Source organism: Lagenorhynchus albirostris, chromosome 1 (genome assembly GCF_949774975.1).
Source record: "Lagenorhynchus albirostris chromosome 1, mLagAlb1.1, whole genome shotgun sequence".
NCBI lineage: Eukaryota > Metazoa > Chordata > Mammalia > Artiodactyla > Delphinidae > Lagenorhynchus > Lagenorhynchus albirostris.
The window spans coordinates 111,882,483-111,909,070 of NC_083095.1; the positions used below are offsets into that span (position 1 = coordinate 111,882,483).

The 26,588-nt window shown below is 43.9% G+C and overlaps 1 pseudogene; it reads right to left on the reverse strand.

Annotated features, from left to right (window-relative positions):
- Positions 1-10,247: 10,247 nt before the first annotated feature.
- Positions 10,248-10,840, reverse strand: LOC132528569 (peptidyl-prolyl cis-trans isomerase A-like; annotated as a pseudogene).
- Positions 10,841-26,588: the final 15,748 nt, after the last annotated feature.

A 26,588-nucleotide genomic window follows, 5' to 3' on the forward strand; every position in this document is an offset into this window, starting at 1 on the left:
GCAGTCTTCCAGAAGCCCGGGACGACGGCTGGTGGCTGATCCCAGGGCAACCACAGCCTCTCACAGAGGAGTCTCACGTTAACCAGCCAACCACTGCTGCATAACACAGACCCTTCTCTGCGTGTGGACACTGTTACTCCCACCACAGAGGAACTCACCGGGCGGCGGGTCTTACGTGGCCGGCGGCGGGTCTTACGTGGCCGGCGACGGTCCGAACGTTCTGCGCAGGCGTGGCCCCGCCCTGTGAACTCCCGTGGAAGGTCTCGCGTGGTCGCACGCTCTCTACTCCGGCAGAGATCCTGAGGAGACTGAAAAGATTCTGAGGAGACTGAAAAGGAGGCCGCTGCTGACGAGGCTGTGACCCAGGAGGCGTCTCAGAGACAATGGGCTGTGCCAGCTCCCAAATTACTGCTTCTCAACCCTGGGTGGCGGGCTGGTCTGAAGGCGTTTGGGTAGGAGCCGCAGCGCGCCACTCGGCACTGGACGGCGGCTCCGGCACTCAGGCCACGCAACGGGCAGAAACAACCACTGACTGGTCTTAAGCTGGCCTTCCACAGACTCATAAACAGAAACTGGAAATAAGGCTGACAGAAAATAAATGGTCCTTTTTAAAAACAGAGCAAGGCCCAGACAGTGGGAGTTTGAGAAGGGAAGGCCTTGAGTGAGGAAAACCTCCCGAGGGGCTAGCCTGAACTGGAAGGGACTGCCAACGCCTGCTATCTTGTCTTCTTTGGCCAAGGGCCTTCGACCACACACTGTGGTGTTGTCGACTCCTCATCACCGCAGCTGCTCCGCGGGTTAATACCCCTCGTCAAGTGTGGCTTCTACAACTGGACACGATATTCCAGGTGGGTGACCACTGTGGAGCAGGGACTCTTGCTGACCTTGTTCTGTACATTATGTCCAGGTATATAGCTCGATATCCCTTACAGGAGCTTTCTGAAACTTTTATAAAGATGTCTATGGAAGGGTGATAGTTTCAGAAAGCAGAGTTCAGAAACATAGGACCCTTAGAATGTTAGTGTTAACATTCTTAAACCGGAGAAATTTTCACAGGAAAAGAAATCCCCATAAGAACACTATAATTGTGAATTTGTATCACCAAAGAGTTTTAGATTGGAAAGTCATCCTAAGGAGGTTCTCTTTTTTTTTTTAATATTTTTATTGGGGTGTAATTGCTTTACAATGTTGTGTTAGTTTCGGCTTTATAACAAAGTGAATCGGCTATACATATACATATACCCCCATATCTCCTCCCTCTTGCGTCTCCCTCCCACCCTCCCTATCCCACCCCTCCAGGCGATCACAAAGCACCGAGCTGATCTCCCTGTGCTCTGCGGCTGCTTCCCACTAGCTATCTATTTTACTTTTGGTAGTGTATATATGTCCATGCTACTCTCTCACTTCGTCCCAGCTTACCCCTCCCCCTCCCCGTGTCCTGAGGAGGTTCTTGTAAAATGTTTATAGGTATCCCAGACATGCCTTGTCTATACAGAATTTCTTGGACTGACTTATGTATTTCCCTATTAGAAATTTACCCGACTCTTCTACCACGGAAAGTCTGGGTTACGCTACTGTGATGGTTTCAGATTGGTCAGTTCCATGGCATTGGGTGAAATTCTCCTGGAATATGCAGCTTTCTTCTATAAAGGGGAAGAATGTGGGTGGCAGTTGGAGTATTGAACGAGCTCAGAATCAGAGGATGGCCTCTGGGAGTAGCTTCAGGAAGCCTCAGGAATGACTGAGGCTCCAATGAGATGATGGGAGTAAAAGCCACAGACCACAGGTATGGAGTTCTATGAAAATATAAGGAGCACAGTATTGTGAGCAGGCTCTTGTCCAGTGTGGTAGGGCAGGTGCTAAGAAGCTTTGCAGTCTGCTCTGGTTCTTATAATATAGAGCTCCTACCCGGTTTCCCCTTTGCCATATTCTAATCCTAATTGCTACCTTGGACAAGTTGCTTTAACTTTAAGCCATGTTTTTCTTGTTGCTACAGAGATTATTTTACTACTAATGACTGTAACTCCTTCTCCATGTTTCTTCCCCTGCTCTTATAGATAGTTCTGGAAGTGTGTATCCTAGGCACTGGTAATCATAATCACCTTCCTGTGGCCTCCATGGTGCGAAGTCCAGGACATGTATCTATGGCAGTGCTGTCCTGGGCAGAGTGGAGGAGGGGCTATTTATCGTTAGGTTTTGACCAAATTCCTTGAGTCATAGGCAGTATGGAGTGGCCAGGGCCACCCTGACCTGCACCCCATGCCTTCTTACCCTGCAAGCAGTGGCATGAGATTGGGGGTGGGGTGTAGGGTATGGACACTGTTTCTCTTTTCTCTGGAGGAAGGGTAACCAAGGAAGTTTGAAGTGTCCTTGGATACACTGCCAAGGTCTGCTTCTCCCATAAGCATGGGGCCAGGAGAAGGAACTGGGCTCACTGGGTGACGCCCAGAGGTCAGAGCAGCCCACCACGTCCTCCTTCCTGAGTGAATGTGGTGGTTTCCCTGGGACCCATGTAGGGAGAGTACTTCTGTGATGCCAGTACACTCAGTAGCTTCTAATTCAGCCAAGCCAAACCTTCAATGTAAATCATCCTTGTCCCAGACATTTGCTTTTTACCCAACAAAGCCATCAGATCCTTACCTGAAGTTATGCAAGAAGTGTTTTAAAGGAACCCTGTGAAATGAATTCCTTTTTCCCCTGTTTCCTTCCCTGGCCCCTCGGCAATCCCCATTGTTCAGCAAGGGATTACTGCACAAACCAGGCAACCTCTCTTTCACTCAACAAAGAAATTTAGCGATCTCTGAGGCTGTGTCACCTTGCCAGCAGAAACACTGAATGGCAATAGCGCTGAGAGTCGACACTAATAGCTGACACCAAATTAAACTGCCAGACTCAGTGTGATGTAGCTCTGTCACCTCTTGACACTTCTGATGTGAGTACAGGGGCTTCTGCAGGAAATTCATCAGCTGTAGTTCATGATGCATCATCTTTACATATCTGTCCATCTACATCTGTCAGCAGCGGGCAATCCTCAGATGACTTCAGTGATTGGTATACAGATTGCACTACCTCCAGACATAGTAAACAGGGTTTTAACTCCTAGGGCTCCTTTAGCTCTACCTTCCCTACTGACAAGGCCTGGTTACTGGTGTTGCCATTCGCCTTGTGTTTCAGGTGGTGATTGACAAAGGCTGATTAAGACGGTCTCCTTTCTTTTTTCCTACTAACCAGTATCTCACATTCGTTCCTTCTTTCCAAGTTAGCTATTCTGTGGATGCATATTTTCTTCGATGTGTATTTCTAGAATGTCATCTAAAAACATGTATTTGCTCATTAATGGTTTCATTTGCCATTGCCCTGATGGGGAAAATTATGTTTAGTACAGGCTCATCTTGATAATCAAACTTGTTTGCTTCCCAGTGGAAAATGTCTTTGATTTTTCTGTGCCTTCCTGGCAGATCATTTTAGTATAGTAATAGCTGCTAATGTGCCAAGATCAGCGACTTGCTGATTTAAAAAATATTTTTAGACCCTTAAAATTCTCAGTGGTTATTACCACCTTAGGTATTTATTTCACACGTTTGTTTACATCTTCAAGTTTCTACACACTCTGAGGAGTAAGTTAAGTTGCTTTTCAGGGGGTGCAAATGTGTTTTTTCCTTTGCATGTCTTCCTAATATGATTCTGGAAAGAATAATCTCAAATATATAAATAGTGGTGAGGACATGGGAGTCTCCAGCTTTTGGTATCATAGTACAAGCTGTATTTAAAAAAACTTTTTTTGGGGGGATTCATTGCAACGATACTACTCTCCATATGCATTTCTCCAGAATAAAGACTACAGTTTTTCACAAAGCACATGTGAGTGTTTATTTTTTGTTTTAAGGAAAATGAGCTTTTCAGTGGTAAGGACGATGCTTTCTTGTTTTAATTCATTGATAATAGAGCATTTGCTATCATTGCCATAGTGACTGGGAAACGCTGTCCCATGCTGGCTCATGAGGGCCATTCTTAGGCCAAGAGTAGTGCTGTCCCTCAGGTTGTAAGATTCATCTGGTAGTTGCTCTTACTTGGGACGCCTAGTCACTTCCTTCGATTTTGGGCCACTGATGAGGTTCATAGTGTGTTTGAAGACACCCCTGCGAGGACATCTCTGGTGGCAGTGGTCAGTTGTGAGACCTTCTTGAGGGTGGTAGGGGTGTGAGAGTGTAGCAGGGGGTACGCCCAGTGCACTAACTAGAGGTGGCGATCCATCCAGAATGGACTTTCTAAGGCAGGTGAAATTCCTGTTTAAATTTCTTGAAATAGTCTGAATTTAGCTTTAAAATAATCTGGGGATGGGTGAGTAGAGGTGTTGATGGCAAGTAGAGATGAAATAAGATTTACCAGGAATTTATAGTGTTGAAGCTGGGTGATGAATATATGGGGTTCATTAAACTATTCTCTCTGCTTTTGTATATGTTTTAAAATCCCTACAATACAAAGTTAAAAAATGATATTCAGTTTCTTGAAGTGGTAGGTTATGACTCTGTAAACTGAAATTACATTGATTTGATTATTGTTAATGATCTTGCATTGTTTAATAGATGAATCCATATCAAGCATCTTTAATCCTAATTTTACGTTGATCTCAAAAAGGATTCAATGTGGACTGTATTTTCTTAGTTCCTTTTGGACTTCTCTCTTTTCACAAAACCACTGGTTTTGGTGTCAGCCTTAAGCGTAGGTCAGCTCCTAAGGTCACTGCCTAAGGGAAGCCTGACATTTGATATACTTACCTAGGGTATTGCCTGGTACTTCAAGAAAATAAGGATCCCCCTCCACATCCCTTCACCCTAGAGTTCTCCTGACAATTGTGGCTATGGAGAAGGGGCATTCTGAGAGCAGAGAGGGGGAGGCAGTGCTCACAAGACTGTATCCACGTGAATCACGTTTTTATACCTAGGTCACCCCATTTGAGTTTTATTCCTGTTCTTCAAAGTGCTGTCTTGATTCAGAATGCAAGACACTGTTACTTTTAATAAGGCTGGTCTTTACATCAAGGAGGATCATGTCATGTAAGGTTTATGGCATAACAGTAAGATTAAATATCTCACACAGTCCAAATTTCACATGCGTTTCATGAATGAATGAATTTTAAGGAGAGCATGCTTAGGATGAATTCACAGAACACAGTTCTTGACTAATACACAAGACTATATTCTAATACAGCCCAAAGCAGGAATATATTCCTGCTTACTCAGAACCATTGTGGTAAGGTCAAGTCCCAGTATATCGAGCCAGCCTGAGAGAAAACAGCAAATGAAGTGGTGGGAAAAAATGCTTTGAATCTAACTTGTAAGTCCTATCTTAAACATATTTGGATAGAAGGTACTTAGGACATTTTTGTAAAATGATAGATATCTCAGCAATAAGACAGCTGTGAGAATCCAGTTTATATGATTTGAGATTGCTCTGCTTAAATATACATTTGATATGCTTATGAAACATGGAGTTATTGGAATAAGGCACAGGGTAAAAACAAATTCAGACTGGCTACTTAAGGCTATGTTTCAGAGGCTGTGACTTGAAGTGGCTGAGGTAAACAGCTCACTCAGCTGGGGATTATAATGGGAGTGCTGACAACCCTCACTAATTAGGATGCTCTCAGGCAGCTCTGTAATAGCTGTGGGGAGCAGCTATCAGTAAACAGTGTTATATTCGGGGGGTCATTGCATCGGGTGTCTCTCTGCACAGCAGAGACTTCACTTGCCTTGCTTCTAGCAGTCATCTTGCTTCCAGCTCTTTCTTTAACACCCCAAGGATCTCATGCCCTTCTCCAAGAGACACAAAGGATTCTGAGCTTACTAGCAGTCTCCTCCCCGGGCAGAGGGTGAAAGATGACACGTGCAAACACACAAACTAATTATAACCCTGTTTAGTTCCTGTGGGTGAATCTATCTGTTCATCCCCTTTGCCCTTTCCCACATTTAATTCCTATTTGGTGCAGAGGGAAGGATTATTTCTGGAAACCATCCTTTCCCCTCCAGTTCTCCCCCCAGCTGCCAAACACAGGCAGTCATCCTGTGGTAATTAACAATCTCATCATGAGGAGTACATTTTATGGTACTCTTCGTCAGGTAAATTCTAAATTAGCTCAGTTAAATCGGGTCATAAGACACAATGCTGCCATGTCTATTAGCTCCTGGACCTCTGCCAATACACCACACTATTTCGGGAGCTGGGCTTCTGGCAAAAGGAATCATTACCCAGAGATTATGGGCAGGAAGGGTGGTGTGGGGGCACCCAGTAATGGTGGCTTTCTCTCATTCTGGCTTCACTCTCAAGTTCTGGGGTGATAAATGAAGGGTTAGAGCGACTGACTGGGGGCAGGGTAGGGTATGGGGATGCTGAGGGAGTGCTGAGGGACCTATCACTGAGGTCACTGTCCCTGCCATCACCTGGGATTTCTGGGGAAAGGCTGCTGCCAGGTTCACTCTTGGTTTCCCAATGGCCCTGAAGAGGATGGAAGGGCATCTCAGACACTGCAAAGAGTGGTTTGACCTCCCGAGGCCATGCTCTCAGAATGAGATTTAGTGGAGAAAGACTGGGGGCTCCAGGCCCTTCTTGGGCAGAACATCTGGATGACTTTGAGCAAGTCACTTTCTCCCTTCTTGTTCTGTTTCTTCACCTACTGATTGAAGAGGTTGGGCAGTAGGACCCCTGAAGTCCTTCCTGTCTCAAACATCTTGTGACTCTGACATTCTCTGCAAACCAGTGGAGTTGACCTGGGATGTTTTCCTGACTCTCTATAGACAGCTGTGGGCTCTGTGGGCGCAGGCTGGTGCCCTCCTTTGGGTGGTGTTTAAAGCATGGCTGCCTCTGGTTCTGAAAATACATCTTTCTAAGATTTTTCTGGCTACTTTTGATGTTCTGAACCTGCAGGGAGCAAGGAATTCAGCACAAAATAACCCACTGTGTACTAAATGCCAAGAGAGGAACATTTAACTTCAAAAAGATATGCAAACAAGCATGTTTTTTTAAAGGACCTACAGTGTGCCACAGCAGTTTTCCTGGAGTATGTGTGTGTGTACTGTGGGGAGGGGTACAGGATAGATTACTGCCATGAACAAAATACTCTGCCCTTAAGTAGTTTGCAATATAATGGAGATCAAAGTGGGCTAGCTGCCAGTTTTGTGCTAGAAATTCTACCTTGAACTACCAGAAAACCTCCACAGGCATTGCTGCCTCCACCACCCCAAACTACATGTCTCTGCCACTCCTTTCTCCAGGAGCAAGGGACATCCCATCAGCCTGTCATCAGCACTGCATACTTCCCCCAAACAGTGTCATCTTTGTGTGCCTGATTGGTAGAGCCTAAACTTCAGGCCTGTGTCCTAGCTGCAAGGGAGGCTGGGCATTTGTGTTCTACTTTGGGGAGGTTGGATTCACAATGTGGGGATTTTCCCCAGACACAGGAAGTTGATTCAAAAGCTAATGGGCCCTGTGAAAGTGGCAGATGTCACTACTCCATCCCAGCCAACTTCCTGCTTCCAAGTATATGAAGGAGTGACATGTGGGCAAGAAAAGACCAGAGGAAACTTTTATCAAGAAGCTCTGTAGCAGATGTGGTGGGTGTGCCACCCATATCCATTGGAATTTACCATATTAAGGTGCTCTGTTGCTTCCAGCTGCCAGCATCTGAATCTCTTCGCCCAGGATGGGAGTGCTGGGGGAATTAACACAGTTAATTGAATTAACTGTCAATCAATCACTGAGCTCAGCTCCCTTGCCCCTTGGGTGGGATAACCCAGTGGCTCTTGTTTTACACAATGTCCCAGAGTTTCTCCCTCGGAATAAGCCCCAGTTGTCCACAGTGTAGGTGGCTTGCTATCTGACCCTTTATTGCTTCCTTCCCTGCCAGGTCTCACTTTGTCACTTGCCTACAGGTGTTTCCTGTGCCTCACAAGTATACACCCTGTGCCTCATTTGGGGTCTGCCTCAAGGGGATCCCATGCTAAGGTGACCTTTTTTGCCCTAGGTGTTCTAACATTCTGAGTTAATTCTTTACAGTGTTTAATGAGGAAAGTGAGGCTCGGTTACCAGCCTGACTTTCATAGACGACTTCCTCGCTCACTGACCGTGAAGTCTGTCGTGGAGTAGGCTGCTCCAGGGCAGGGCTATACCTTCAGGTCTTCAGGCTTGGCCGCAAGAGCCCTCACAGCTTCTCCCTGCTGCCCCTGGCAATAGTTCAGCTGACAGAAAATCACTCGTAGTTCCGTCCTCTGTACAAATTGCTGCTAAAACACTTTAAAAGAGTTCATCTCACTTCTCTCAGAGCTCTTCTCTGTTCCTTTCCAGGTGGCAGAAGACAAAAGAGACAAGATAAAGCAGAACAATTTTGAGCCCTTACAATGCCAAAAAATATAGGCTCTCTGCCTCTTAAGACTAGATTCTCTTTCAACAGAGGGAGGTAATTTCCACTTTGCTCTACAAGAATAAATAAAGCAATCACCATTCTGTCAGTTTTCTAGCTTGGCATTCTTTCAGCTGATTTTATATCCAGCAGTGCGGCTGTCGACAGAGCCTTAGCTAGGCTGAGCTACCTGCAAACCTTTCCAACATACCTCCATAGGAACACTGGAAACTCTTTTCTGAGAGCCCCTGCATATGATAAAAATCAGAAAATGTGTACATAGCTTTTGAACACGGAATGGAACAGAGTTTCAGGACCCCTTCAAAGCATGCTTTTATAAAGTATCTTGCACACATGGAGAAAGAAATCCCTTTTCTAAAGCTGCTTTCCACGGGCCCTCTCTCTCCTGGCTCAAGCTGCTGACCGGCCCTTCCGCCCCTCTGTGTGTGTATGGGATTCCCATGCTCCTGCCCCTTTGCTTTTTCCAGATATAAAAGTCAAACACTCCTACTGCTGTTCCTTTTCTCTGAAAACACTTGATCCGTGAGTTTTACAAACACTCTGTTTTCAAGTTGTGGAAAATGGAGGCACAGAAGAGAGAAGTGATGCCTTTAGAGTTATTCATGGTGCGGAGGGAAGGAGAGCTGCCTTAGAAAATGCTCCCTTAGGAACCAGACAGAAAGGCTTTCATGCCACTTAGTGTTTGAAAAGAACCACTAGAAGGGGCCAGTGTGGAGGGCGCTTGAGGAAGAATTTGACAAATACTGCAGAGTATAAGGTTTTGTTTTTTCCTTTCTGCAAATTATTTTTCAGAAAATAAGGAGTTTTCTTATAGCTCTTTAGTCAATACCAAATTTCTGTTGAACACCTACTATGTGCTAGACAATGCTCTAAACCAGGGGTCAGCAAACTTTTTCTGTAAAGGGCCAGATAGTAAATATTTTAGGCTTTGCAAGTTATACAGTCTCTGTCACAACTGTTCAGTTCTGCTGTTACAGAGCAATACCAGCCATAGACAATACACAAATTAATAGGCCTGATGGTGTTCCAATAAAACTGTTTGTAAAACCTATGTTCACAGATTTGGCCCATAGGCCATATTTCCTGATCCCTGCTCTAGGCACTGGGGATACAGTAGTTCAGAAAACAGTATCCTTGACTTCAAAGAATCTACATTCTGATATAAATTCTACTTTAAAATCTAAATCTTCACCAACAGGCATTTGTGGTTTGGGCTAAGCATTCAGCTACAGTATCATACACGGATTCAAAACAGGCCTAGAGGGAAGTGAAGATGGCCTGCCCTAGGAATTTGTGTGAAGTGACCCAAAAGGTGGCTCTAAAAAGATGTCAAACATGCTTATGATGAGTTTTATTAAAATTACTTCATGTAACGTGAGATTGGCAAAGAAGAAATATTTGTAAATTGGTAATTCTAGATTGATTCTGTGGATATTATTTAAATATGTATGTGAATGAAATTAAAATACTAGCTTTCTCTAAGTAGAAATTTGACTATTTAATTCACATTCTGGAAATCGTATATTCAAGTTGGCTAAAATACTTTTTGGGGACCGTCTGTTTGCGGAAATGGGAGATGCCTTCTATTTCATCTCCTGAGTTACCATCCTCTTCTCATTCCTTTTTTTTCTGTTCAGTTTTTATTTCATAGTCATAAAGTTAATTTTGCAATCCAGCTAAGCTTGGAGAGGGATGAGGAAAATATCGAACCCAAAGAACTGCAGTGGGAGCACAAAGATTATAGGATATTTCGAGCAGATGGGGGTGAAGGGGTGCTCTCCTGAGCAGAAAGAATGGTCTGGTGGTTAAGATAAAACACAAGTCAAATTTATTAGATTTGTCCACAGTCAGCAGTGGTGATCTTCTTGCTGGTCTTGCCATTCCTGGACCCAAAGCACTCCATGGCTTCCACAATATTCATTCCCTCTTTCACCTTGCCAAAGACCACAGGTTTGCCATCCAACCATTCAGTCTTGGCAGTGCAGATGAAAAACTGGGAACAGCTTGTGTTGGTTCCAGCATTTGCCATGGAAAAGATGCCAGGACCCATATGCTTCAGGATGAAACTCTTATCAAACTTCTCCCCATAGATGGACTTGCCACCAATGCCATTATGGTGTGTGAAGTCACAACCCTGGCACATAAATCCTGGAATTACAGTATTCTGTGAAAACAGGAACCTTTATAAACACATCCTTTCTCCCCAGTGCTCAGAGCACGGAAATTTTCTGCTATCTTTGGAACTTTGTCTGCGAACAGCTTGAAGGAGACACAGTCCAAGGGCTCACCATCGATGGCAATGTCGAAGAACACGGTGGGTTGACCATGGCTGGACAGTGGGAGAGGCTCCAGGCGGCAGCATCTGCAAGGCCCTCTTCTCATTCCTTGATCCAGCTTTCTCTCTGCTTCTACTCTTGCTCCCATACCCCCCCACATTCCACTCTCTATAAACCTGTCAGAGTGGTTATTTTAACATAGAAATCAGATCATGTGCCTTTCCTGCTTAGGACCCTCAAATGGCTTCCCCCCACATTTGGAATACTATCCAAAGTCCTTCTCCTGGCCCACCAAGGCCATCAAACCCTGGCACTCACCTCCCTTTCCCGCCGGTTTCCCACCTTTCTCTCCTCCCTTACTCTGATCCTGCCTCACTCACCTCCTTGCTGGTCTTTGACTCAAGGCCTTATTTTGCCCTCTTTCTGCATGATGCTTCCTCAGGTCTCCATGTGACTGGCTCCCTCACTTCATGCAGGTCTCTACTTGATCGTCTCCTCAGGGCGATCCCCAACTGCCCTATCTAAAGAGACCCCTAGGCACTCTCTGTCTCCTTGATCTGCTTCTTTCTTTTCATAGCACTCATTATTCTCTGCCTTTGTTATGTGCATTATTTGCATATTTGCCAGTCTCCCTCACTGGAATGCAAGCTCCATGAGGGCTTTGTCCTTCTTTTTTTTTAAATGCTGAATTCTCAGTGCCCTAGAATAGTGCCTTGCATATAGTAGACAGTCAACAAATATTGAATAAATGAATAAATAAGTGAATAACTATATGCTATCTATTGAGTACCAGTTATGGACCAGGTATTATTCCTGCTTCTTCAATGTATATTGTTATGTAACTTCTTTTGCATATGTTAGTTCATGTGTGATATAGAATGAATAGATCCCACTTTAGTGCAAGTAGATTATAAATGTCATTTGAGGGTATAAAATCAATTAAAAGAAAAAAGAACTTTTATTTGCCTTGTGAGTCTACGTAACTGAGGCATAGACTTTGTTTTATCTTTGGTTAAGTCCCCCTTTTCTCGGTATTCCAGGGCTGATCAACCTCTTTCTCTCTTCCCTGAGGGTAATAAGAAAATGTATGAGTTCTCCCCATGCTTTTTGCATTTTATGTGCAGACTTCTTTTTCAGTTCTCTCTGTAGAATTGGGATTCCCTTAATACATTTTTTTCAGGGATTTGCCATTGGTTTGGACGCCCAGGACAGGGCAATTAATTCCACAGTGACTAAGCCCAAAGCCCTAGTATGACCCCTCCTTTGACATAGAGAACCCTTTGGATTGTCAACCTGTGTTTCTTAAGCTAATGTTTCCCTCAATGTTTGCTACTACTTTTTGCTTTAAGACTCAGACATGTGGCCTGAATTCACTGACTTATTTTATTTCAAAATTTCATTTGGTGTCTATATTGAAGTGTGCTGATCTGGAGCACCTGATCAAAAGCTGGGACCTTAGCTACGAGCTATGACAGTCACAGAGCTCAAAACTGGCAGATAATTTCTTCTTTATATTGAAGAATTATTGGCTGGTGGCCGAGTCCCTTTACAGAGAAGGTTGTGTATGGTACGGTGACCTCTTCATTTGATGCTCCCTTTCCTCTGTCCCTGTGCTCACTTCATCCTTCATCCAGTTCATCCCATTAGCAGCTCTTCCCATCTCACCATCGACCTTTGCCTCCTCCACATGTTCACTTTTTTTTTAAAATTAATTTTTATTGGAGTATAGTTGCTTTACAATGTTGTGTTAGTTTCTACTGTGCAGCAAAATGAATCAGCTATACATATACATATATCTCCTCGTCTTTGGATTTCCTTCCCATTTAGGTCACCACAGTGCATTGAGTAGAGTTCCCTGTGCTATACAGTATGTTCTCATTAGTTGTCTATTTTATACATAGTATCAATAGTGTATATGTGTCAATCCCAATCTCCCAGTTCCTCCCACCACCCCCCTTCCCCCTTGGTATCCGTACATTTGTTCTCTATGTCTGTGTCTCTATTTCTGCTTTTCAAATAAGATCATATATACCGTTTTTCTAGATTCCATATATATATGTTAATATATGATATTTGTTTTTCTCTTTTTGACTTACTTCACTCTGTATGATACTCTCTAGGTCCATTCATGTCTCTACAAATGACCCAATTTCATTCCCTTTTATGGCTGAGTAATATTCCATTGTATATATGTGCCACATCTTCTTTGTCCATTCATCTGTCGATGGACACTTAGGTTGCTTCTATGTCCTGGCTATTGTAAATAGAGCTGCAATGATCCACGTGTTCACTTTGAATGATCACATGGCCTCTCCGTTGTCTTCTCCTTTCCAGGCATTGTTTTCTCACCGTTAGGCTCATTCAGTTATTTCATGTTGATGCTCCCATCTTCCAAATGATGCCTCATGCTCTTCATGTGAGTCCAGCAGTAATCTTGATGATGATTCCCAAGTCCATGAGGGATTTCTTTCACACCATGGACCAGGCCACATTCTAACTCTATGGCTTCCTTTTTTCATACCTCTTTGAAAGCTTGCTTTCTGAGAAGCATGTCGTTTTGAACTCGTTCATTCCTCTTCTAATGTGGGCTTCAATTATTTGGAATCTCCAGTACAATTTCTTTTTTAGGTACTCTCAGTAAGTATCCTGCAAGTAAGTTTACTTGCTCTTTGCACACAGATGCCACTAGGATTTAACTCCTAGAAAAATGTGTTCCTGGGATGAAGCAAACCTCCCCCACACCATGATATCCTGCTTGTCTCTGGCTTTTGCTAAGACTTGCCAAAGGAATACTTATGCCTCTGTGTCCTCATCAAGATAAGGTGGTTTGGACATCGGAGATACAACTTTTTGAATTTTAATGCTGACTTGGTCATTGCCATTCTCTGCAGTTTTTGAGAGGTAGTGCTTTTTGGGGCTGAATTAACCTTCTCAGTAAACGAGCCATTAGAAAGGGCTAAGTTTGCTAAATGAGTACTCTTTCTTTTTAATTTGACAGATTTTCCTTAGAGTTTGTTTTAAAAATTATGAATATTGTAGCAATGTTTTCCTTAGATTTATCATGAAATGGTAAATGCTTGCAAAAATTTTTGGGACATCATGCAGAAATGTATAAAGATGCAGCACTAAAAACAGAACAACAAAAACAATTCAATCATAATTTCACCACCAAGAGGCAGACACTGTTAACATTTTGGCATTTTTTTCTTTCATCATTTTTCTAATTGGATGACATGGTTCAGTGCAACTCTTTCTACTAAAAGTTAGCAACCCACAAATGATATGATACTAAGCATAAACCTTGAAAGATTTGCCATTGCCTACCACTTTATTTTTATAATTTATTTATTAAATGATAATGCATTTTATGTTTTAAAAGTATTTATTTATTTATTTGGTTGTGCCGTGTCTTAGTTGTGGCAGGCAGGCAGGCTCCTTAGTTGTGGCTCCAGGGCTCCTTAGTTGTGGCTCGCTGGCTCCTTAGATGCGGCACATGGGCTCCTTAGTTGTGGCATGTGAACTCTTAGTTGAAGCATGCATGTGGGATCTAGTTCCCTGACCAGGGATCAAACCAGGGCCCCCTGCATTGGGACCATGGAGTCTTATCCACTGCACCACCAGGGAAGTCCCTTGCCTATCACTTTAAATACACATTTTAATTCAAATCACTTCCCTTGTAGTTGGAGTAGATATCAGTGCTGGAAGGGATCTTACTCACTTTCCAGTCGGACTGCTCCTAATTGATGCTCCTAAACTATCTCCCATAGTTTTCCTAGAAAGTGCCAGAAAGTTTCTGTTTGCTGGCCTCCGACCAATGCTCTGTATTCTTTCTCCTGGAATGAGTTTCCCCATTGCCTGTAGGTTTAAATGATTCCTTCTTTCACGTGCCTTTCCTAAAGCCTTATTTAATCCCTTTGTGTAGATATTTTTGGTTTATTCTTTCATCCATTCATTCATTCATTTCAGTAGGACAGTACTCTGAACCTAGAATACAATGTTTGTGAAAGCTTGATGGTGAGTGAAATTTTCTGTTTTAAAGATAATAGCAGTTTTCTGTTTTTCAGAGGTAGAGATTTTATATTATGGAAGACAGGAAGACTGTACTCTTTCTTTTTCTTTTGGTCTGGGGACTCTGACATTTTACTATGCCTTCGGTAATGCAAAGGTAAAGTGCAGATCCTGCTTGGAAAGGACAAGTGGAGCAATGATGGCTCACACCAGGTTTTATGGGTCTTCCTTGTTGTAACTGCCCTCTGGTACCCCCAAGCCTTCGGTAAAACTCTGCTGAACAAGACCGTTTGCCTAAGACCATGTGTTGGGAAATTAAAGGAGCGTCAGTGACCTCACTTAGGAAGAATTGTCATTGAGAGTACTCAGGTGGCCTGGAGAAGCTGGCCATGCCGAGCAGTGACCCACAGAGAAGCCTAGAGTATTATTCCAAATCTGTATGTGACAGGTGACAGCCAGATGACCCCTGTGATACAAATATATGCCTCAGACCTACGTTCCCCCACATCTCGAAATACATGGGTAGGGAAACCAGGGTAAAGACTGGACTTTGTAGAAAGCAGGATAAAGAAGAACAAGGAGGTTACACCATTGAAACAAGGAGACAAAAGGAAAGGGCATTTCCAGGATGAGAGAATGAAGACTGCTTGTATTCAGTAAGTATTTGTTGAGCACCTGCTGTGTGTTGGCACTGTGCATTGGCACTGGGAATGCAAAGATGTCTAAGACACAGTTTCTGTTCTGATAAAACTCACAGTAACATTCAGTGAATTATCTTGCTGGTAACATGAAAATACAATACAACAGGGCAAATGTAATAAAGGTATGTACATGACACCACTTGACTATGAAGGATGGGACATCTGACTGCCTAAGAGGGTGGGAAGGCTCAGGAAAAGTTCAAGGAGGTGGTGAGGTTTAAGCTGAGTCTTAAAGGATGAACAGGAGCTTAGACAAGATGGTGAAATAAACTTCAGGCAAAGGGAAGAACATGAGCTTATATTGAGGTATGAAAGAGCATGGTTTTGCGGGGAGGTGCAGTAGTTTAGTAGAGAGGAAAGTAGAAAGCCTGGTTGGAGTGGGGAATTAGGGACAGGGGACAGGTGGGAGGAGTGTCTAGAGCAGTAGGCAAGAGCTTATATGATACACTAAGGTCTTTGCCTTATATGTACCTAATGAAGTATAAACTTAAAAAATGTATGCCAGGGAGTTACTTGAGCTACGATGCCTTTAAAAAGAAATTATTCTGTGCCAATATGAAGGACATCTTAGAATCCCTAGAAACAGAGCCTGAGATGGGGATTCTTGTATAAGTGATTTATTGAAGTGGGCTCTCAGGGGAAAATACTTTAAGGCAGTGAGGGAAGTGGGATGGGGCAGGGGAAGAAGCTGGTCAAAAATGTGGTTTCAGGAAGAATCTGGACTCAGCTTGATCTCATGGGGAGCTCTGGAGCATGAACTGCACCTCAGAGGTTGTCCTGCCACTTCCAAGGGGAGGATGGCATCCCAGGCATCTCCAGATAAAGACGGTTCCATCAGCTGTTGATACTCTTTTAGAAAAGGGCATGAGTGTGAGTTGCTACCAGTCCAAACCTACAGCATCTGAGGGATGAGTGTATCAGTGTTAGGGGACCTGAGTGGAGTTCCAAAAGCAATGGCCAAATGGGATGGATCAGAGGATCATCCTGCTGGAAGTGGAGGAAAAATTGGGAGTTTTCAGGAAAAGTGTGAGATGTAACAGAGAGAGAGAAAGGAGTGGGTTTAAGAGATATCCTTGAGGTAGAACTGATGGAATTTGGTGACCAATTAATGTGATGGTAGTTGAAGAGAACAGGTTCCAGGGGCCATCTTAGTTTGGGGCTTAGGTGACTGGGTGCCTATTGTCTGGGTACTAATCTCTCATTTAGTGGTCCAGGTGAGGGGTAGATTTGAGAGTAATGATGTTGAGTTTGGATTTGCTCTAATCGAATTAGGGTTTCTTGCCAGATATGCAGGGAGTAATGATTAGTGGACAAATGGAAATCCATTGCTGTAACTTAGGACGGGGAACTGAGCTAGAGATTTTTAGACATCATGAGGGGTGAGTTTGGCAGTCCAAGCTGAGGGGTAGATGAGATTGCCAAAGGAAAGAAAGACAAAACAGATAATGTCATAGAAAGCTCTGCAGTGCTTTGGACCCAACCTGCTCATTCTAGTCCCAGGCCCAGTTTTATCGATGAAGAATTAATGGACTGAAAATGACAATGATTGTTCTTGAAATTTTGATTTGGAAGTTCCTTGGATAGTGAGAGATATCAGTAGACCATTGTTTTCCTCTTTCTCCTCCCAGCCTGAGGTTTCAGCCAGGAGTCTGAGTGTCAGGCCCCTGACCTGAGACCTTATCTGTCCCTTCCTCTTAAGGCTGGTTGTGTGGGATTCCAAAAGGTGTGTGCATGTTTCTTCATGAACCTCCTTTCTCTACACATTTCTGGGTTGGTCTGAGAGGGGTGCACCCAAGCAGATCTTTATAAAGGGTGGAGTTATACTTTTACCCATACAGCCCTACATACCCCAGCCTTGGAGATAACAGGGTAGGAGAAATTTCTTCTACTGTCACCAGCCGTTGTAGTCTCCAACCTTATGGATTCCCAGAGTATTTTGGGGTGCCACCAGGCTGTCCCTTGGTAAATCAGATAGGTAAGGCAAAAACATTTGGGCCTCAAGTTTTTGATTTGCCAGGTAAATATGGAAATAGTGTTAGGATAAGGCTCTGTCAATTCTACACATTTGGGCAATGGAAAGACAGAGTTCCATTGACTCAAAACTTTTGCCTTCTTTTTTCTAGTGTACCAGACAGCCCTACTGATTGTCCACCTGAGGAATACTATTGCCTTTAATTTCTAATGGGTTAACTAATACTCCTAGAGAATGTGATGGAGAAACATACCCTCTGGGTATGTTCAGTGTTACACGGCTCCACCTCAGGCAGCTGACAGATGGTGATTTATACCATAAAATATTGACATATTCTGATGAAGTACCCTGTTATTGAGACATTTTGGCAGACCTAGTATTTCCATCTCTGTGTAACAGAAACATTTTCACTGACGTTTTTAAGTTATACTGCTCTATTGTGAAAAATGGCATTTTTCATTTCTATTGAGGTATAATTTACATAGAAGAAAATTTGTTAATTCTATGTGTACAGTTTGGTGAATCTCCCTCACATCAAGACACAGAACAGCTCCATTACCCTAAAAAGTTATATCCTGCCTCTTTGCAGTCAGTTCTCTCCCCTGATCTCCAGTCTCAGGCAACCACTGATCTGCTTCTGTCACTATAATTTCACCTTTTCTAGAATTTAAGAATGGCAAATATAAGGGAAAAAATGACTCTGTTAACTTATGTGAAATATCAGCATGCCTAATCTTAAGAAAATCTGCAGATATACAGGATTTTATACTCGTATGGATTATGTCTTTTAGAAAGTAAGCAAAGAGAGAATGGTGTATTGAATAGATGTGGCCTTTGGTCAGCAGGTTTGGAGCAGGTTCTTCCTATACTCCTGAAGTCAGGTAGAGAATTTTGTTTACTATCAGGATAATTCAGATAAAAAGCATCCAGGTCATTTGTGTTGCAGTAATTTTTTTTTTTTAATCTGGAGATTCTGGCTGATTAGCCTTCTTCACTTAATGAAGGTTGTGTAATAACTTGTCTTATGGGGTCCTGGGATAGAGAGGGTTATTATTAACCAAACACATACACTGGGGATGGAAATTCAGTCGGTTCCTAACTTCCATCTCTCGAGTTGGAATAGCTCTTAGGAATAGCTGCCTGGGTTGCATGGCATGGTGGCCACAGGATTCCTCTTCCTTCCTCATTCACCTGCCCCCTCAGCACACAGTTGACTGGAGTCATCTCTCATCTTATTCCCACCATTCCTGGGTCTCCTGTTCTCCAGGGTGTGAATGGCAGGATGGGTGGGAAGAAGGAAAGGGTAATGAGAAGGTGGCTCTCTTGCCACTCCTCCACTGCTGGGGCTGGTTGTTTTGGGGTTTATCCCTTCTCCTTGAAGTTTCCTCCACATCAGGTCCCACTGGGTTTTCACTCCATGGCCTCCACCTGAACCCCAGGCTGAACTTCTGTGATGATGAAATACATAGGAAAGTTTAGATCTTGACAATACCCCAACCTTTTGATTGTATCTCTGTCTGGACCTATCTGGACCAGAGAGATATGTTTGTGTGGACTTGGCCGGGAAGGGTAGGGAGGAGCAAAAGAAATGGATTTACTTATGTATTTTGAGCTAGGCTTGGCTCTGTGCTTTAATGTGATATCTCTAATTACGTAACTGATATTTATTGAACAGCAAGTATTGCCCTGGGCTTCATTGCCCTTTTATGGATGAGGAAGCTGAGGCTCAGAAAAGTTGACTTACCTGAAGTCTCACAGCTGGTAAATGATGTCTGTTTTCTACCTCTTTTAGGGGAGAGACCGTGTTTGGAATTTGTAGGTGGTAACAATGGAAAAGGCCACTCTTTGGAGTCCAAAGAATTCCAGAAAGAGGGTGAACAGGCTGTTTGCCTGGGAGTTGGTGTGAACCCTTGGGGCTGCAGCATGCAGAGGCAGCCATATGACCTCCACCCTTTGCCCTCTGGAGAGCCCTCACATCTCAGGTTTCCTCTCATTCCCTATCCCAGGAACCATTGTTTTGGAGCTGGGGAAGGTGGGTTTTTGGTCCCACTGCCTGGCAGGTGGAGGAGGGAACCCCCGTCTTACTGCTTTGGAGGGCACCATGTTCCCGGAGACACAGTGGAACCCCAACTCCATTCTCCCGTGGCATCATGGAGAAGTGCGGTTATTACTAGGCTCCATAGAATGAAGTGTCTGACTTATGCTCAGTTGTTTCACACCATCTGAGGTGTTGGTTGTTGGTTAACACCCACTGATTCTGTTTGCTAGAAATGCAGCCTGGATCATCTGAACACTGAAATATTTCGTACCTTTGTTCCCTTCAATGGTAAAGCTAGGGTAACCCTCTCTACATGGGGTTGGTGTAGAAAGTGTTACTGTCTAACCTGGATATATGATCATTTCCTGAGTTCATTAAGTACATTTGATTGCACAGCAAGTTCTCACCTGTGAGTTGGTGTTGCATTAGGCTGGGACTTCTAACAGGGTGTGATCTATGATGTAAGCTAGGCAGGCAGGAAAGCACTTTGTTATGCCTTCACTCCTTCCTCTGAAGTATGTTGGAGCTCAGGGGTTGGGAGGAGGGAAGGCAGCCTGCAGAGATACAATAGTTAGCCCTGCTCTCACTTCTTCCCATCACTTGGAATTTAGGATAATGGAAGGGTGGGCACCTGAGCAGTAGGCTGTATATCATGATTTCTAAGTGCTGGGGCAATAGTGTTGTCTGGCTTTTATGCATTTCCATATATTGGTTTCTCTTGCCTTGTGGTTTAGAAAAATATATCACCACACTTGTGGTGGCTTCAGTGGCATTCTATGAGGGCAGGCACTCTCTTCCAAGAGGCTCTTGCTGTCTTTCATGGTCTGGTGCCTGTGCTGGTGCTAGGAAATTTGGGACCTCCGTTCGGGTGAAGTAAGCAAGGTGCCTGGGGTGCAAGCTTTAAGGCAGTGCTCACTCTAAGGGACATGCATGTACAGAGTCGGCACTTGTATGACCCGAGAATTTGTAAATCCAAGGAATGATCCTCAGAAAAGACACACATTTCATTAGGACAGGGAGAGAGAAGCTTTGAGAAAGCAGACCTGTTTCTGTTGTCGTTGGCATGGAAAATAAACTGTAATCAGCTGTCTCTGGTCCGATTTGAACATTTTAGTTTTCCTGAGGGACATGTCAGCAGGTACAACCCACATGCCAGGGACTAGGGAGATAGCAGCAACGATGCTAATTTGAAAATACTTCTGTGGCACTTAGCAGGGTGTGATTTTAATTCATTTTTTGTCCCCTGATAATCATTAAGTGCTTTCAGCCTGTGAATATCCATTTTTGACCAGCATGCTCATACTTCATCTGGGGACCACACTTAATGGCTGTGGTGGTGATGGTGTTCATAGGGGAATTGTGTAAGGTACAGATATTTGCTTTCTGGAGAGAAACATGCCACTGATACTAAATGACATGGCTATTCTATACAAGGAACTGTAGATATGAATACTTGCCTGTATGCAAGTATTGTTTGTACACACATGCACACACAGAGCCAATATTTGCATAGTGCTTTGGGTTTATCCAGGTTTTATTATCGTCATCTTATTTAATTCTTGAGATAATTCTATGAAATTTACTGGAGTCATTTAGAAAACGCATAATCCATGCTGGATTGTTTGAATTCTACTTTTGTCACTTAACTAGCTGTGTGACCCTGGACAAGTTACTTAATCTTGGAGCCTCAGTTTCCCCAACTGTAAAATGAGGATAATCATGCCTACCTTATAGGGCTGTTTAGAGGATTAAGTGAGCAATACATATACAGTGCCTGGCACAGTACCTGGTTTGTGGTGGGAACTCAGTAGATGCTGGTTCTTTCCTCTCTGTGTCCCAGATTGGGGTCAGTGCTCTTTTCACTATAGCCTAGTTGTCTCTGTCTTAACAATCACTCTCTGAGTTTTGAGCGGCTGATTACATAAATTATTCTCCCACAAGCCTAAGTGTCATAGATCCCTCAGCGAGAAATCTGCTTGGTTTGCAAGTGACCCAGGGTAAAAGGGTATTATCTGAGATTTTTAGATTGAGGTCTAGAGGGCTTGGCAGGAAATGTCGGCCTGGCCAGGCCAGGGCACTCCCCCAAATTCTACCCTTGGCCAGTCTCCCACCCTTTCTCTAGCTGGTGCCTGCATTAGGCTTACTCAAGGAGGGGCCAGTTGATTGCCTCCTGCAGCTGTGTTATGATGCCTGGTGGCTTCTCTTTCTGAGTGGACAATCTTTATTTTTCTTTTCTTTTTTCCCATCTCTTCATCTCCATCCTCCCTGCTCTTTACCTGGTACCAGGGACATTCCAACTGCTTCCCAAGAGTACTGACTTTCTCCTGGCGGCCCTCTACCCATCAGGACTTGTGAGCATGAGGAACTCGTTCTGTATTCCTCTTGTCGTTGCCTCACTCAGGGCTAGGAGATGCTGTCTGATTTGCCAAGTCCAGAGAAGACACTGGAGATTCTATTCTTTAACCCAGAAGGGTGTCAAACAGTGGAAATCCTCAGTACCATCTCAGGTTATTAGGGGCTTATTGTTTAGATGGAAAAAACTTTCCACACCCCTCAAGCAGACCCAGTCCTGGCTCTGGGACGAGTGGACTTGGAGTCAGGGGATCAGAGTGTCTGTCCTGGCTCTGTCATTCACTAGCTTGGAGTAGCCATTTAACCTGAGTCTCAGTTTTCCTTATATGTTAAATGGGAAGGAAACTAATGACCCAACAGGACTTTTATTCTACATGAATAAAGAAAGCAGGTAGATGAAAAGGCTTTCACACTGAAGAAAAAGGCATTAATATTATGGGCCATTGCAAGCTCCCTCAATTGTCTTCATGCCTAGGGTGTGAATTTTGGTCACACAACTCTGGCCCACATCTCTTGGATGCCAACATTCTTTCCTCCCTGCAGCAGTTCTGAGGGGGAATCATAGGATCGCCTACTATGTTCAGAGGGGATGTGAAAATCTGACCACAGATGTGTGTGTGCTCCTTACCTCTGCTAGTTGCCCTCTCAGTTGAGGCTCATGCAGGGAATGGTCATGGGAGCCCACCCTGGGGATTTGAACATTGCTTTGTCTTGGGCTTGCAGGGACTCTCCCGGGGGGTCCTCAGGATGTGGGGCTGGAAATGCAAGGAGAGTCCTCATGCAGAACAAGTTTAGAGAGACATTAAGGGACAGTGACAACATCACTACAAGTCCAGATTCAGTGTCTCTCATTCTTTTTTTTTTTTTTTAAATTATTTATTTATTTATGGCTGTGTTGGGTCTTCATTTCTGTGCGAGAACTTTCTCCAGTTGTGGCAAGCGTGGGCCACTCTTTATTGCTGTGTGCGGGCCTTTCACTATCGCGGCCTCTCTTGTTGCGGAGCACAGGCTCCAGACGCGCAGGCTCAGTAGTTGTGGCTCATGGGCCTAGTTGCTCCGCGGCATGTGGGATCTTCCCAGACCAGGGCTCGAACTTGTGTCCCCTGCATTGGCAGGCAGATTCTCAACCACTGCGCCACCAGGGAAGCCCTGTCTCTCATTCTTGAAGCCCACCAGCCACCACTGGGGAACAGGCAGAGCCTGTTAAGGTTCTTATTAATGAATTTGTTCAGTGACGAAAGAGCTGCAGGTCACGCTCTTCAAAGTGTACTGTTTCAAACTGGTAAAAGCCTAGCTGTTACAGGCAGAGAATCCGCAAGATCTCTTTTCTCTTCCATAACATCACCTCACACTTTCCTTCCCCTCTCCACTCACTCCATCTTCCTCCAAACTCCCTTTTTTCTCTAATGATCTCAGCGACTCATGACACTTCTGGGGAGAACATAGGAAGTAGGTCCCCTGCTGCCAAATCCAACCTCTGGGTCATTTATTACTTCAGAAGATACCATGCTATTAAAGCACTAAGGCTCATGTTTCCCCTTTTACTTAAGGAACAAATTCCATCATAGTCAAGGCACACAATTAGGTGTATGGGAGCAGAGCAAACACCCAATAAGACCAATCCTCATTTAGTGGGAGTTCTGACAGATGCCAGCGATTACTTCTTGAAGTAACAGCCAGGCAGCATTGGATTTGTATCTCCCTCCCTCCCTCTTTCCTTCCTTCCTTCCCTCCCTTCCTTCCTCCTTCCCTCCCTTCCTCCTTTTCTCTCTTCCTTTTTTCCCCCTCTACACCCCCACCCCCCACCCCTTCCAGCCACCAGACATTTCTCCTAAGCATTGGAGACCGAAAATTCTGGAAAAATATAAAGAGCAAGAGGGAATATCTTTTTTGCCCCTGTAAGCATAAAATGACTTAAACAAGGGTCGCTTTAAAAGATAAAATAATAAGAAAATGCAAGGTCATTCATTCTAATTAGCCTTTAGATAGCACTCAGTTAAAACTACTAGAATATTTTGGGGCAATCACACTTTTCCTTCATAGTATTAAGTACATCTTCAAAATAGAGCAGTTATTAGTCAGTCTTTTTTTCCTCAAGAATGTTAGAATTATTTTTACCATTGCGACAGAGTTCACTAGCATGGCCAAAACTGCAAAGAAATTGCTGGTGTACTCCCCCAGGGGGCTGTTTCCAGACCCCACCTTGACCTCTTTGAGATTTCTATGGATGCTCTGTGCTCTTAATGACTGGTCATCCAGGGATAGGTCAATCAAGTCTCATGCTGTCACGGAGGTAAAAGGACCAGCTGGGAAGCTATTTGTATCATTTTACAGAGAAAAGTGTTAAAGATGGCAAAGTATGAGGGCCTTGTAAAGATAGCTTGGGGGAATATTAGGGCCCATACATATCTGACCTGGCTTATGCTTTGAGACTTCACTAGATACCATCCCTTCTCTCATGACAAAGTCCTGTTCCACTAAACACCCCGTTTAAATCAATTATTGTGGACCTTGTATTTTTCATCCACTCTTGCTCTTTGTGTCACCCTATTCCTGCATTTATGCAGTTCCTGAACTTTTCTTAGCTTTCTTCTGCATTTCTAGGACCAGCCGATGGACGGGACTTCCCTGGTTTTGACCTTTGCCTTGTTTTCGGTTGGCCTCATGCTGGTGGTTCTGGTCACAAGTGGCCCAAGACTCTCCTAGCATTGGTCCAGCCTCCCCTGGTATTCCTGATGGGCAGGCCAAAGAGTGGTGCTTTTAGTGTTGACTATTGTGCTTTTTTTAATGTAGTGATTAGAAATCTGCTCATAAGAATCTCTACAAGGGATTTCAGTGGTGGAAAGTATCAGGCCAGGTGACTGTTCTTCCATATTCCAGACTATGTTCCACTCCTGTGGTGTTTACGTTGTATAGGCCCATGCAATTTAGGGTTTTGTAATTTTTAGCTCTTCCAGCATCATTTTGCCTGGCAACAACTAGTAGGTCAGCTCTAACTACAAAGACCTCAAACTCAACCAAAATCATAATCTCCCCAAATGTTGTGCTTTCCTCCTATGGTTTTTTGCAAAAGGGCCTCAATTAATGAGTGAGGTGTTTGTGAAACCAAATTCTCTCATTGCAGACGTGACAAGCCATAATTCGTCATAACAGAGCTACCTTTCCCCACTTGTCTCGGCCTGGAGTGAAGGCTCTGCTGTGATTTATTACTTTGCTGCAAAATCTTTGATAAGTGGCCACCGAATGGTTCCTCATTACTCAAAACTCTTCCAATTCCTTAAACTAAAGTCCTCCCCAAACCTCATACAGGCTGCTTGTGTTCTGGGGGAAATGAATCAGGGACCTTCTTGCTCAACTATTTGGCATAAAAAAATATCATAAATGAGGGAGGAGAAAATCTTGTTTGCTAAAGGGCTGCTGGGTGAACTGCCTCTTGGCCTTTTGATAGCATCTTTGAAATGGAAATGGCCAGCTGCCTGACCTTCTGTTCAGTGACCCTTTTTGTACAAAGTCAAATTGCAGCCGCCTCACAGCAGCAATTCACCTATGGACACAAACAGGATTTCCATTATTTTTCTAACCTTTTTTTCCTGGTGCATTTATTACCGTGAACATTTTTTTACTATTCACGTAAAGGACATCATGGTTAAAAAAAGGAGCCCTTTGCATCAAAAGGATTGTAACTCATAATGATTTCAAAATACTAGGGAAGTGTCTATCTTTAATTCTGCTCTCTATCTGAGCCTTTAAGTGTATTGTAATGTGAAAAGGCCAGTGAAAAGACTATATTCTGGAACAGTTTGGGGTTGTTAATGTTCCTACTCTTTTCTTGCATTTGAAGGGAAAAAATAGTCTTCATCTTATTAAAAAGGGAAATTATCTTCACCTCACCGTGAACAAAAGGAGAAAAGGCAAGGCAAGTTCTGTTTATGTGATTATGGTGAATGTAAGAAAATAAATACCTCTATGTGCTTTCTGTGGAGCAGTGCTGAATTGGAATTAGGAGTCTGCCTTAAAAAGGAACCAGGCTGCACTGTCACTTCAGACTATATTAAAGCCTGTGGTTCAAGATGGAGAGAAAGAGGGAGCCCTTTGAACACGCCCCTTACAACCCCCAGTGCTTCCTCTCGCTTCTCCTCCTTAGTCCTTTTCAAGCCCTAACTGGGCAGTGTAGAACTTCTTACTTAAGGCTGTGCATCAGCACACTGTTGGGCTTGGAGAATGCTCAGGACCTGTACTCTAGGGCTGGGTGTCTGGGTGCTGCTCTGCCTCAGACGCCTCCACTAACAGGACCCCTCCAGGCTGCTGTTCTGCCTCCCACCCACTGGAGGTCTGTGGGTGCCTGTTCTCCATGGGATGGGTGGGCTGAGCCTCACTCAGTGGCAAACGGGAAAACTCTCTCTCCTGGGCTGGTCAAGGGAGCTGAAGAAGCTAGAGTAGGGGCTCAGAGAGTTTTGATGGTGATGGTGAGTTCTGATTCAACAAATATTTATCAGGCCCCCCACTGTGAGCCTGATCCATTAGCTAATTCCGTCCCAGAATAACTGGGGAGTTGCATCCAGAGAGTGACAGGAGCAGATTCTGGGGACAGACAATCCTTGGTTTGGATTTTGGCTTGGCCACTTGCTAGCTATATGACTGTGAGCACATTATTTAGTGTCTTGAAGCCTCAGTGTATCACTGGTAAATTGAAGGCTAATACTTGTCTCATGGGGCTGTTGTGAAGATTAGATGAAATGATGTATGAGAAATTGCCAAGCCCAGAGCTTGGTCCATAGTAACCACTCAGCAAAAATTCCTTTCTTCTCCTCCTTCCCACTTAATA